Here is a 12,850-nt window from a genome sequence, read left to right on the forward strand (position 1 = left end):
TCATATTTAATGCCTCCTCTTCTTGATTAAGTCAAACGAGAAAGAAATGGATTTTCCTACAGAGGTAGGCACATCTTTTCTTTCTTTCTCTCTATTAATAATGAGCCCAACTATAAAGTCTGCATGTTCTTTAGATGTCCACATGAAATTAATCACCTCAAAATGAAGAGGAGGAAAGTTGAAGTGCAAAATTTTACGTGTGAGGTTTTTTTTTTCTTCAAAACACCCATCTGGGTGAAAACTATCAAGTTTATTGCTATCCAGCCTCAGGTTCTTATTTCCTATCTACCTGTTGGCTAATAAAAGCTCAGGCTTGTTCTGACTATTTCAGTATACCACGGAGCAACAATAAAAACACACGCCACTCTACCTCCAGCAAAATGTCTGGGAGGAAAGGAGGGAAAGTGCTTCGTTTGTCGAATGTTTGGAACTTCTAGTGCCTTTAACTGAGAAACAGGGAGGGTCGCAAACCAAAGCTGAGTGTAGGCTCCTTACTGAGGAAAGGATTCCCATGTAACAGGACTCATGGAGTGCCAATACAATGTGCCCCTTAGGGAAGATTTTTTCCTACTCCCCCAAATCTCTCAATTGAAAAGTTCATTCTTCCATTAAAAAAAAAACAATTGTGCTTTGTGAGTTATAAAGTCTATTTTATTTCTTCTTCAAGTTGAATGTTAAAGTTCTGCCTTGTGCCCTTAACTTAATGGATATTCTCAAAACTGGCAGCTTTTCTTTTGTGCAGGAAGAAGGAACAATTCTGAATTAAGAGCTCCAAAATAGGTTAAGGATACATTATGTCAGAGGCTGTAGATTGTTAACAAGCAAAGGAAGCACAAGTCATGGGGCATAATACGGTTAAAGGCAACTGGCTAAGATCGCCAGCCATTCCATCTCCTTGACTTCCCCTGTTGAGGCCAAAGGTGGCCCTTTTCAGTCTGTCTGAAATATGACAGAATCCTAGGTGTGCTTTTAATTTCAGAGCGAATTACAATTAGCGAGTATAGTAGATGCGGTGGGTGTCCTCCCCGGATCCCTTTACCAGGACCATCCACCGTTCTTTGGCTGCTGCATTGGTTGCTAATGACCTGTGACTGGTCCCCCACTCCTCTTCCAGACAATCGCTGATGCCGGCTGCATCTCCCCAGACGTTATGACCAACCGGCGAGAACCAGGTATGGAGTGATGGATATGGAGCTACAAATAGCAGGCCACCTCACATCAAAGGACAGGGTCATTATTATTTTTGTGATGTGATCCCATGGACAAGGTCAAGCCTCGCCTGTATATAGGACCACATCTTTGCTCAGCCCTTTTCTGCTGGTCATATCTCCCCTGAAGAGCTGTCCTTGAAAAGCCCCGCGCCAATAACTTCACACACCAAACTACCACCTTAGGTTTTATTCTAGGGTGTCCGGACCTACGACAGTGAGTTTGCCCATGTATTTTAACTTATTGTGTGCTGATTTATTATACAATAGTATTGTTAACCAGAATTCGACTGGAAAACAATAAACTGTTCTCTCTGAATTGCTGAAGTCTGTTCTATTAACCCTTTATAAGCCTTTGTAACAGAAGAAATGTTCCTTCAGTTCATTAGTGTTCTCTGTGTGGCCGTTATCCATCAGCTTACACAGGAGCATGGTTGGCAAAAGATTGGAAATTTGAACTCAATGACTGATTTCTACTCCCTTACAATTTTAGGTACTTTTCTAGTATTAATTCTATTTATAGCGCTCCTTCTAAAAGCTCAGTTTTTCAAGTTAGAACGATGCCCTTCCACAATGGGAATAATTATTAGGGCCTTAGTTTGTGGTAGTCATCTGGGAGACACAACAAAAGATTTTCACTGGGAATCAAACAGTGCATCCAAGTCTGCAATGGGGGTGTATTTTCAGGGTCCTCTGTAATTAGAAATGTGCTTGTGCAAATGTTTGAAAATCTACTGGTTTTAAAGGAATTGGCCTGGAGCCCTTTCCAATCCAGACGAAAAAGAAAAAAAAAAAAAAGCAAAATTTGAAGGTCTCTTTCTATTGCTACCAGCTCGTGGTGTAAAGGTGGGCTGACTCAGCAACTGGGTGAATGGTGATTCTAGCTGACAGGCACAGTCCTGGAGGAAATGTCAGGCTGACCCTGCTGCTTAGTAAAACAGAGCATAAATAGAGGTGATGAGAAAGGACATAGGGAACAAGTAGTTTAAAGGCATTATTTCTGTTGGGTGGGAAATATACATGGTTCCACAGTGAAAGCGTGAAACATTCACAGACATCAAATCCGTGCTTTGAACCAAACGTATTGTCCAAATATGCTGACTGATGCACCGAATTGGATATTACTGATTCTTGATATAATAGTTTGGGCTAAAAAATTTGTTCTTTGTTTCCACCATGCTATTGCTTATTTATAATCAGTAGTTTTTAATTAAATCTAAAACATTCTTTTTAAAAGCAAGCAGGTGCTAGCTATTTTCTATTTAGCCATCTGATGTTTATTCTGGTTTAATTTCCAAATGTTAACAAGTGCTTTTTGCTGTACTTGGAGGATCTAAAGTTGTTGGCATTTAATCTTTGAATGGGATGCATGCATTTGAAGATCAGTACTAAAAAGTCAGGTAATGATATTTAATATTATATAATTTATAGCTGATATGTTAAAAAAAATCACAGAATTTCATGTTCTAAGACTTTCCCTAGGGATTCTGTTTCAAAAACCCTACTGCTTTTTAAGGAAATATAAACCATTTTCTTGTTGAATTTCCAAAAAAATAAAAGCCTGGGACTTGTCATTCATTATCAAGAAAGTAGAGATGATTATTCAAAATCTTTTCCCACCTGCCATATGATTATCATAACACTCGAAAGGGTTGGATAACATAAGAAGCATCTCTGAAAGTAGGTACTTTATATCCTATTGGATGAAAGAGAAGAAAGCCTTGGTGAGTAGAGAGAAAAAGAATTAGCCCTGGCTGGTGTGGCTCAGTGGATTGAGTACTGGCCTGCAAACCAAAGGGTCACCAGTTTGATTCCCAGTCAGGGCACATGCCTGGGTTGTGGGCCAGGTTCCCAGTGAGGGGTGTGTGTGAGGAAACCACACATTGATGTTTCTCTCCCTCCCTTCCCCTTTCTCTTAAAATAAATTAGTAAAATAAATCTTTTTAAAAAAGAGACAAAGAATTACTTCAGAAATTCAGAAAGAAAATCTGAATTATTCCCTACTATTTTCTCTATGGCCTTCATGCATTTTATAGCCATCTCTGTCTAAATGAAAAATCTGTTAAATTTTTGAAATCAGGAATGGTGGTACTGACAAATGTTCAACTAAAATTGTATTATTAGAAACACTGGAAATATAAAAGTGGACTTCAAACTGTATGTTTTATTTTCTAACTTTTATATTTGTAATATTTGTTAAAATGAAAATGGAATTAGAAATTTAAAAATCTCATTAGAATAAAATACCAACTAGCTCATACATCTCTAGTAGCATTTTTCTAGGTTAGAAGTTGGTAGGGTAAGAAATTAGTGGTAAGAATACTTACAGAGTGACTTTATAATTTCTGACTTGGTTTAATCTATTGATTTAAAATTTAATGATTTTCTCTTTTTATTTCTTTCTTGCTCATTTCTAGAAGTGAACTAAAATGATTTGAACTGAAGCTAGAGCTTTTCTATCAATCTCTTATAGGAGTTTAACCAAGCAATTGTTTGACAAATCATTTTTAGGTCATTAAGCAAATCGATCACCTGTGAATAAGTAAGTATTTTTGTAGATACACACATGGATGATGTATGGAAGAACAGACATGGACATAATGGAAGCATTAAAATAGTTAAACCTCAATTATATGTGTCCATAATAAAGACAAAGGTAAACCAAGAGACAGATACTTCAAAAATGACCTGATATAATAACATGCATTTTATAATTGTTAGAGTATGTTTTTCCATAATTAAAATGTTTAAGACTAACATCAAAGTTCATTTGTATTCTCTGAGTTTCCACCAACTAATGATATAGTAGGACCATATAAAAATGCTCAGTGTCAGAGGTCAGACAATCTAGAAATAAAACTTTAATTTTATGCAGTTAATTTACTAAGGGAATAAGTCACATCTCGGTAATTGAGAATTATCTCCAAGCAGGAAGAAAAATACAAAAACAGAATAGCTACAAAGTAAAACAGTACAAAAGTCCCCAAGTCTTATAAAGTAAGTCCCCAAGTAACATATAATGGTAATTATTTCATTGGGCGCATATAGTATTTGCTAAATTAAGTCATGTAGATTCCCAAACCATGTAATATGAAATCTATTGTGGCTGTATTGGGAGAGGATGAAATTGCATGTTAACAGGTTACATATCTGCCAACTTTCTTCAGTTTTCCTGGGGGCCATCCCTAAGTGTACAGGGTTCCAGGCAAATCTGTTTTTGTAAGATTTATGTCTGTACATTTTATAACACTTAAAAAGTTATAAAATGCATGGGCCTATGTAAGGTATGATAATTTTCAATAAAGCTTTTGAATAATGGATAAAGTAGAACTATGTTGCATTTGTTTATTGTAGAATAATTGCATATAAATATTCTTAGTAGCTAGTAGCGAGGCACCGTACATTCTTGTTCTTTATTGTCAAATGCATGGTTCCTGGTTAATTTCTTATCTTCCGGCATGTGAGAGACAGGTAGCAATGCTGTTATTATTCACAATGCCATGGCTCTTTGGATTTTGTTTAAATGGAAACAATATAGATCTCCTTGCCTCTGCAGTTTCTAACACTATTTACTTAATGCTGGTTACATCATGACTCATGAGTCTGTATCATTCAACGTGTCATGAACACTGGTTTTCCATGCCTGTCTCAAAAGTTGTTACTGTGCTTAGTTGATGATGACCACAAATGCAAGTATTATCTAGTCCATGCAGGAAAATGTAAATAATAAGTTGTTTTCTGGTCATGTCAAACTTAGTGTTCAGAATTTTATAGTATCAACATAGAATGATGTATCTTCCAATACATCTTCTCTTGAACTCTTTAGGCAGCGATGATGGCCTTCATAGAATATGGCCTGTTTTCATGTTGGCTTTACCCTGCCTTCTACCACTTCCACCAGGAAGATAGGTGAGAACCATAGGAGATAAGAAGAGTGGCTCCATTTGTACAAGGGATGTCCATCCCTTGTCCAGCATGACTTAAGACCGGCTGGGCAGAGAACAATGCCAACACATGATGTAAGACAAGAGAGAACATGGATTGAAGAATCACTGGACATAGGGAGAAGAAAGATCTCAAAAGCTCTTGGAGAAGGGTGAAGTAACCCCGAGAAAATAGCCTGGCACGTGATGTGGAACTTGAGGAAGAGGGTCAGCGCCAGGTAAACCTGCATTTACCTTACTTTCTTGGTGCTCTGGACCAGAGGCGACACCTCTGTCCTAAGAACTCTGATACCAGCCCACACATGCGGCTGAAGCCAGGGATTGGCAGTATACCATCAATATCCTGGTGCCCTAAACTTGTCCTGTGTCCCTCACAGATGTCAATTTCCACAACACAGCACATGAACACCATTCCAGAGGCCCCATCTCATCCAGACTCTAGTGGCTTCACCAGTTTTCCTCCTGAAGCTCTTTGAGACACTTGGTTTACCCCTTGTATGGTATAGAGGCTTAGACAGTATTTTGAAAGGGAAAAATCACAGACTTCCTCATCTTCACTGCCGGGTGAGGTCTTAAAAATGCATCTCCAAAGGTTGCCTACTGGGACACGGCGGAGGGCACTTTAGTGGTAACTGAGCAGCAATTTAAGAACACACCCCAAACTTGGAGACTAGGGATCATAGGGTCTTGAGTTAATTTGAGTTCTTGTCCGATGACACTGGTAGCCTTTGCTGGTCCTAAGCACTGGAAGGAAACTTTGAAACATTTTTTGGGAGGTGCCTTAAGCATGGGGCTCCCTAAGGAGCAAAGTGCAAGGTCCCTGCTTGCCTGGGTTTCAGGGTAATATGGGATTTCCTCATAGCTTGTGTTGCAATTTATCTCAGTAGCAATTGCCTCATTCAAGTTTGGGGTGTATTCTTCAGTCGTTGCTAAGCTACTTATTAGAGTGCCCCCTGCCATGTCCCAGTAGGCAACATTTAGAGGTTTTTTTACAAGACGAGTACAAAAACTTCATTTCCCTGCTGTGAAGACGAGAACTTCTAAGATTTTAAGAATAAATCACACATGATTTGAGTATAAATTCATAACTTCATAAACATTCATATTATGTTTAATAGTTCATTTTCATTTCAGAATAATGGACCATCCTCTGAAGAGAAACCTTCAGTTCATGGACTCCTCACACAGAGAAAACTTTGCTCATGGAAATCGGGGCTATCATCACGGCTTCTGTGTTTTCCTTTAAACTGATGAAAGCAGGGCAACTTGTCACTTCAGTAGAAAAAACATTGAATATATGAGTTTTGTGGGAGCTTCAGAAGTTGCAAGTTATGACTAGTAATGTAAGTCTATTTTTTAACATCTAGTCCCATTCAAAGAACAATGAAAGTTACTGAAAGGCTCTTTGTCTTTTTTACTTAGAAGAAACAGATATGAAAAATTGCTATTCTAAAGCCATAGATCAAACAGTATAGTTTAAGAACTTTAGAATGACAATAATTAGAAAGAAATGCATTCTTTAAAAAGTGCATCCTTTGTGAAAAAGAAGCAAAAATACCTTTTATTTCTTTGATATTGCTATGGAGGAAAGATGTGGCAATGGTCGGAGGGTACAACTTTATTCCCATTCTGAAGTATAAATAAATTCTAGACTTCATTTGAAGTCTAATTGATTTTTTTGGCTTTTCCATTTTCTTCCTCTTCCTCCTCCCCTCTCCCCCTTTTTACCTTCTTATCTTTCTTCTTCTTTTTTGGTACCTTTCCTTCACACATGAGCAATTTATATTAAAATTCTTTTGTGTCTCAATAGATCACTTTCTCCAGATGTTATTTAAATTTACTTTGGAGAAAAATTAGTTGACCTTCCAAAACAGGGAGTCCTGCAGAACCCATTTGCTCTTAGAAAAGTGAATGTTTCAACTAGAACAATGGGTCTGATGTAAATTCTCTCCACAATTTAAAGTCCTTGGGACAATAAATAATCTGTTTTGGCCTTAGGGAGGATTCATTGATGATCTGTTTGCTTATTCTTATGTAGCCATTAAAGAAATAAAGAGCTACCCCTGTGTAGCTGTGATAAAGAATAACATAGACTCACATTTGCTACTAAGGAGGAGCACCAAAAAGAGTCAATGAGAAAAGCTAGGTGCAATAAGATCCTGCTTATTTAAGTACAAAGAAGAAATATAGAGATGTATCTGTATCTTTTAATATATTTTTTCCCCCGGAAGGATGTGTAAGAAAACTCTTGTTGACCATGGCTACTACTGGGATATGGTGTTAGAAGCGGTAAGAAAGGGCTAACTTCAATTTTTATTTAATATCCCTTTGCATCATTTGAATTTCCTTACCATATGGCACTATGTGGTAGTCAACATTTTAAGGTGGACCCAAGATTTCCCATATTGCTGGAGTGCATGCTCTGATTAACCCACAGTTCTGTGAATATGATGGATTTTACTGTTGTGATTTCATTATGTTATATACCGTAACATTAAGAAAGATTATCCAGGTGTGCCTGACTGAATCCCAGAGACTTTTAAAAGCAGAATTTTCTTGGGCAGCTTGAAGAAGGAGGAGAGGGAATGGGAGGAAGAGGAGATGGGGAGGAGGAGGAGGAGGAGGAAGAGGAAGAGAAATCATTGTCATTGAGTTGTCAGAGATTCAAAGCACAGGAAGTGCACATGCCGCTGCTGGCTGGAAGATGGAGGGGACGGCCTGCTAAGAAATGTGAGCAGCACCTGGGAGCTGGGAGAAGTCCCCGATTGATGGCCTGCAAGGAAATGGGGGACTTCTGTCCTACAATCGCAGGGAACTGAAGTCTGCTTAGGAGAATGAGCCTCCAGACAAAAACTCAGCCCAGCTAATACCTTGGCTTCTGCCTCGTGATAGATACACTGAGCAGAGACCCCAGACACACATGCTGGATTTCTGCCCTCCAGAACCATGAGCTACTAAGTGGGTGCTGCTTAATGCTGCTAAGTTTGTGGTAATTTCGTACTCAGTTGTAGAAAACTACCATTAGTTTTCTGTATTATATTTAAGAAAATAAACAATTATAGTAGGAAGTATCTAAGCACAAAGACTACAGACCATTTTTTCCTTACTTAAGTATTTTTTACTTAAATTAAGAACCTTAAAAATGTTTTTTTTTTTAATCCCAACTCCTACTGTAAGAATAAGTGCTCTTTTGAAGTTGCAATACAAAGTTGCTGTCCCTAAAGAAAGTCAGGTTTGCTCGTTGATTTCCATTGTGTATTTCTGCTTGTTCATCCCTGTCCCATTCTGGAAAAGGTAGTATGTAACATTATAAGTTAGAAATGTATTTTCAGGAGGAAAAAATTTCTTAAAATTAAACCACCAAAACAAAAGCCCCAGACAAAACCAACTTGCAAACTTTTTGTTAAAAGAGAGACTAAACAAGCGGCTGATGGCAGGGAAAGCTGGGACTGCAGGAGGGACGAGCAAGTCTGTTCGCCTGGTTTCTATCCACCCAGTGAACCCAAGGCCTCTCACAGGTCTCGACAAACAGTATGTGCTCCTGTTAATTTAAACAAACAAATGCACTTGCTGTCAGGGTTGCATGCTAAAAACAATCGATTTTCTTCCACTCAGACTCTCTCTGCCACCATTTTGTTTTGTACTTTAGAGCAGAGAAATTTCTGTTCCTGTGTGCTCTTGAAGTCCACTCACCTACAGCTTCCACAGTTTAGCTTCCCTCCATCTCTATTCCGGACATTTATGGTATTGTCTCACAGCCCAGCTATAGCGCCTCCATTAACCATCTTGAGTGACTATTTCTCAAATAACAATTTTCCTAGGGCTGAAGGTTTATTTTTCTCTCAAATTACCTTTTGCTTTGTCACTATGAGTTTAAAATCTTTATGTAGGGGATTCTTAGCATTTTCTCCTTCCTCAATAGACAGTTTCTAGACAGCACACGCTCTTCTCTTAGTCTTCTGCCACAGCCACGGAGCCAGCACAGGCCCTGGCACGTATAAATGCCCCGTAAATGTAGCAGAGGTTACAAAACAAAAGGAATACCTTTAGTGGGGAAACTTTTCTTGTAGATACAAACTGCCTGTGGTTATTGGATAATTCACCCCTACCTGCTTTTATTTAATCTCTGAAAAGTCTAGTTACAAGGTGGTTGGGAAAGATATTTTGGGTGTCTGACAATAAAAAAGGGATGGAGGAAAGAAAAAAAGAGAGACAGCTAAAGATGATTATGAAATTACACCCAGTGTACATCAGTCCCCTGTTCTCTAGTTAATTTCAAGGGCAGTCCTATAAGCTAAGATACTTCTTTTTCCCACCCTTTCTGGAAGGAGGGCTTCCTTTTACTATGTAGGGATTTTAAATGATTGCTTTAAAGTCCCTAGAAAATTCGATTTTTCAAATAAGGCACACCCACAATGTCTTTTCCTGCATGTCATTGAGATTCTAGGGACAATTAACAGTGGACTTTGGAGAACACAGCTAACCTCTATGCTTCTGTGGAGCTGCGAGTGGGGGCAAACATGTTTCTCTTTAACAAAGGACATCTTGCCTCTTGTACTAAATCTGTAACAGTTTTCCCCCCAGACTCTGAGCTCTGAAGGCTCAATTTAGCATCCCCCAAAATTGAACTGTGTTTTTTCCCTTTAGTGCCTCATTACGAACAATAAAGAGTTGAAGAATGGAGTGTTGGCTGGCAATTTTGCTGTGATATATGGCACCGCACAACTCAGGCTTGCTTTTTTGTCATCTGTAGGACCTCTAGGTTATTGACAGGAGTAGATATTTTTTCAGCTGGAATATAGAAATAGAATAGTTACATCCTGTGCTCAATTTACCAAAAATACCAATCCCTTTGACATCCAAAGGTTCTGTAGGTAACCCACAGGTGGTTAACGACGCTAATAACAGCAAGTGGTGCTTTCCCACTAGAGAAGCTTAGCCACCATTCAGTGTGGTTTCTGATTGTCCACTCAGGGCATTGACTATGCTGCATTAATACTGATCTTTCCACAAATTCAGTAAGCAGCAAGAGAAAATTTCTTTTAAGTTCTGGCAATGGTCCTTTTACATTTTATATTCCCCTAAGAAGGTTACTGTGCTTTTTCTCAAGACAAATCCAATCCTGTTACTAGCTTTGAGTCTCCTGTCATGTCTGTGCCTCAGGGTGGGGAAGGAGAATCGAGAGCCTTCCTAGCTACAGACCGGGAGTCAGAAACCATGGTCTGTGTCAGGGCTACATCCCAAGAGTCACCACTGGTTTGCATGATACTTAAAGTGATTTGAGCTAGTCGTCAAAAATTAAAGGCGAGGAGGCTTTCATGTAAAAAGAAATCTCAGTTTTGGCCCTTCTTAAAAGAAGTTGAAGTTTTGGCCACAGTGGACCTGATTTCTGACATGGCAACTGGAGTTGGGTAATGGTTGGCAGGTTACCCCAATCCAGGATGGCTCCTAGAATGTGCCACCTGTTTCTGGACATTAAAAGAGGTACCAACTCTGGGTGGACGAATTAGAAACTTGAACCATCAGAGAGGATGTGGTCCACATGCAATAGCTCTGGCAAAATTGCCACCACCTCCTTGAACCGTTGTCCTCATTGTGAGCCCCTGTAGGCATTTGAGTTGTGACCACTGCCAAAGCTTTGGAAGAAGTCTGCCTGCAGTGTACATCTTGATGGAAGAAACTGGCCGGCTTAGAGCATTTTCTTCAGTTGCTTGACCACAGAAATGGAGACTCCAGCATTTGGTTGACTTAGATATTGTTTCCCTTGAGAAGATAGTTGGACAATTTTGTACGGATTATAATCAGAGGCTAGGTCTCTCTATCCTAAAGGTTCAACCTACTTGCTGAACCTCAATACTCTCCTTGTCACCCACCCCCATACTGATTTGCCATTTGTTCATTTTTTCAGCCTATGAGAGGATGTGTCTAGGAAGGATATAGGGATTTTTCTAGCATGATGCAGGGATATGACTCCTTTAACTTAGAGAATTTGAGGCAGGCTTCTCATGCCATCTTTGAATTAGGCGATCCCAGTATCTATCTCTGTCGACAGCTTGACCTTATTAAACCATGCCTCAAAGTGAAACCTGCAGTTACTGACAGTGAACACCGCCAAGGAGCTTTGGAGTCCCTCCGTGGCCTCAGCAAACCTGAATACAAATAGTCTCCTGTGGCTCCCCAAGAACCATGAGCTGCTTTTTCTTAGCATTGTTATGGCAATTGTCAAAATCGTCTGCATGATGTAGCTATATGTGATGCTTGCTGTACAAGGGACAATAAAATGAAATTAATACTATACCATCTAGGAGCTTATAAAGCAATTCATCATTAAGTGCAATTGGGTGATATGATTAGGAGTCTGTTCTGTCAAGAGTATGGATTTCAGATGGGTTGAGCATTGACGCTGATCCTCAGTAGTTGGGCAAGTCTTTTAACTCTGTGACCTTCAAAGGAAAAGTAGTTAAATTATAACATGGTAAGTGAGAACTTAGAATGGTTAAGAACTTTGGAGTTTTCTCCCTCTTACACCTTATTAGTTGGAGTAAATTAACTTCAAAGGTCTTGGTTGTGAAAATAGCACCTTTTTAATGGGATTTGTTTGATTAAATCAGGTAGTGCTTAAGTCTAGTGTGTGGTAGGTACACAGTACCTGACCATCGGAGATCCCTGCCTGGTATAACGTAAGCTATCAGATATGTTGGTTTCCTCTCCCCCATGTTTGTGTTTCATTGTTTTGGGCATGAAGAATTTTAGCAAATGGGAGGGACAAGTTGTTGCATTGCTCAATAAATATTTATTGGCTTGATTTTACAGTGGAAAGTCTCAATGTGTGAATATCAAGCTGTTTTGCCAAAGGTGTGGCCTCATCATTGGGAACTTTGACCGGAGAGTTAAAAATAAGTTAAGTATTTCAAATGCTGCAGGACAATGCACTGGTTAAAACAAAAATAAGAAGAATGTATCTTTAATAAGGGAATTACTGCCTCTTGCCTTTAGAATGAGTTCCTGGCTACAGCAGTCTTTATCTCAAGACCCAGATCAGGCAGAATACAAAGGTCACAATGCCAATTTCATCTGAAACTTGCTTTGCTGACTCTGAGCCTTGGTGTTTAGGAAAAGGCTGGTGGTTGCTATGGAACTGTTCATAATGATTGCTGCCTATACCTCAATTCTTCATACTCTCAATCTCCAATATAAAATCACTTAGACTTGGGCTGTAGGGCAGTAAACAAACTTTCAAGCAAAAATTAACTGAGCTTGAGCATTAGTGTCTTAATGTAGGGAATGACTTTCAATATAACCTTTCCGAACACCAGCAGCAGCTTGGCTATGTCAAAGGAACTTCTAGTTTTCTGACAGTGGACTAAAATGCATGAAATTCAGACCCTGATCTTTGGTTGAGCAGTGCCAAAAGTGAACACATTTTGGGCTTTCATCACACAATAAATGTGAAAAACCTTTACTTTGTGCAAAACTGGCCTCAGTGTGGGTGTTTTATTTTCATATATATAAAGAAATTCAGCTATATACTAGATTCCTAAGTGGAAAGAGGAAAATATCCCTGTTGAAATATTTATGTCTATATATTTTAAAAATAAAATCTTGTAGAAGAGTGACATCTTTACTATATTTCTGTGAGATTTGTGATCCATATAACAGAAGCTTCTTACTCCTGAATTATATTTCTAAGATATGGAT

This window comes from Artibeus jamaicensis, unplaced genomic scaffold (genome assembly GCF_021234435.1).
Source record: "Artibeus jamaicensis isolate MK-2021 breed Jamaican fruit bat unplaced genomic scaffold, CSHL_Jam_final contig_391, whole genome shotgun sequence".
Taxonomy (NCBI): domain Eukaryota; kingdom Metazoa; phylum Chordata; class Mammalia; order Chiroptera; family Phyllostomidae; genus Artibeus; species Artibeus jamaicensis.